Source organism: Limulus polyphemus, unplaced genomic scaffold (assembly GCF_000517525.1).
Source record: "Limulus polyphemus unplaced genomic scaffold, Limulus_polyphemus-2.1.2 Scaffold2305, whole genome shotgun sequence".
Taxonomy (NCBI): Eukaryota; Metazoa; Arthropoda; class Merostomata; order Xiphosura; family Limulidae; genus Limulus; species Limulus polyphemus.
In genome coordinates this window covers 176,114-178,359 of record NW_013667915.1, presented here as the reverse complement: position 1 = coordinate 178,359, position 2,246 = coordinate 176,114, and positions in this window count along the sequence as shown.

Sequence of the window (2,246 nt, the reverse complement as noted above, 5' to 3'; positions counted from 1 at the left end):
ATGTTTGATACTATTAGAATTACTATCATTATTTCAGCTACAACTTAACAAAAATGATAATTTCAACCCTGAAGATGAATCACCCATCTTACTTAGCCAGGTGCTAATTCCTCAGTATTTATATAAAACAAGATAAATAAAAACATTAGGAATTTAAATACCTGCAAATAGGGAACGTCAAAAAAGTAAGCAAACAAGGCTGGAGATACTGTAGACATTTGATGGAGTCAAAATAGGGATTTGTAGTTTGAGTAAATAATATCTACAGTATCTCTAGCCTTGTTTGGTTACTTTTTTTACGATCCCTATTTGCAGGTTTTTAAGTTCCCAATTTTTTATTTATCTTGTTTGCTGGCTTTTTATGAGCAAATGATTACTTGATATGGTAGCTAACTTTATATACATTGTAATGATAATAAACATAGCTACTAAGTAGCTGATACGGTTCATGATGATTTACTGTAGCTGTTGACTACTTTATCGCATTAGTTAGAGATGTAAAATGTTAAGCTGCAACTGGAGACTGTCATGGAGATTTGTTTGAGAATATAGTGAACATTAATAGTTTCTTTGTAAATAAATACTCTATATGTAATGCAGAGCAAAGGGAAAATATATGCCTAGACTAAGACACAACCCTCATTGAGCGCGTATAAAATGTTACCAGTAGAAAAGCAGCCTTTTAAATAAAACATATACATTTAAAACATTGATTTAAATAAATCTTCGTGTCTTTTAAAGTAATTATTATACGAATTTGTGTAATAAAATTTTATATTATGTGTATGGATTTTTTTACTCCTTCACTTCACCTGTATAAATAAACGTTAATATGCATGGACTGTTGTTATTGAAGGCTAAACGAGTCAGTATGTCCTTCAGTTTTTACGGGTTTTTTGTATGATGTGGATATTCAAACCAGATCTTCTAATCGCTTGACGAAGACGAGTAGTTAAAGGTTTATCGACAAAGGACATAATCCATGAGATAGTGTTTTGATGTGATTGTTTCTTCCTCTTTTTTTTTTTAGTCACTGGACAACAGTAGCTTTTGAAGTTTCATCCTGGCTTGCATCTTACCGTCCATGGTGTTGCGGATTTTTCTCAATCCTTGACCGATATCGACACCTTCTTTGGTAGCTGGTGGATGGTGTGAATTATAATGTATAATATTGGTTTTAACACGTGGTTTAAATATATGGTAGTAATAGTTGGCTGTTTTCGATAGTGACCATGGTATCAAGAAATGGTATAGACTTCCGGACGTTTTCAGTAAGTGTAAGCTTTATGTCAGGGTGTTGATTATTAAGGACTTCAACGAATTCAAAGAGAGAAGGGAGTCCATGATTCCATACACCGAAAATATCGTCAATATATCTGTACCATCTAGCTGGTTCAAGATTAGTTTCAAAATTTCACTGAGTAAGAGCTGATGATTCAAACAGATGCATAAAAACAGAGGCCAAAACAACAGCAATATTATTGCCCATAGAGATACATTTGGTTTATTTATAGGCAGCTGAAATGAATTTAAAGTAACTGTTTTTGAGAACAAATCTGAAACAATTGTTTACGATTTCTATAGAGGTATCATTAATAGTGGAAAGATTATTCGATCTAATAAGATTCATAACCGAACTTATACTTTCTTCTATGAGAGTGAGAGGGTACAGAGAGAAGACATCAAGAGTATATAGGATAGTGTTCGAACTCACCTGTAAACCATCTTCGCGTAACCTGTTGAGAAAGTCGTCGGTGCTACTTAGGTGTGAAGGGATTTTGTTAAGGAGAGGGTGAATTAGCTTAATGAGTAGCCAAGATACAGACGCTAATGGAGACTTGCATATGAAGACTATGAGTCTTAGAGGTGTGCCAGATTTATGATCTTTCGGTAATCCATAGAGTTCAGGGGGGTTGGAATGAGATGGTCTAAGATTGTCTAGAAGTCGCGTGGGTATAATGATTTTAATTTTAAAGTTCTTCAAAATGTCTTCAGCATTTTTTCCAGTTCTTTTAGAAAGGGTTAAGTTGCATCTCGATGATTCGTCTAGTTACGAACCAGTTAACAAAGATCCCACAGGTAGGTGGATGTATTTGTTAAAACAAACTTTTACACTTGTCGCCCACTTTCGCAATTATGTGATCGTTCTTTGATTGTTGATAGCTAACCGCTCGCTTTTTGGAATATTAGATGTTACGTGATAATCAGTGGTGGGATTCAAATATTTTAACAACAGGTTCTCTCAC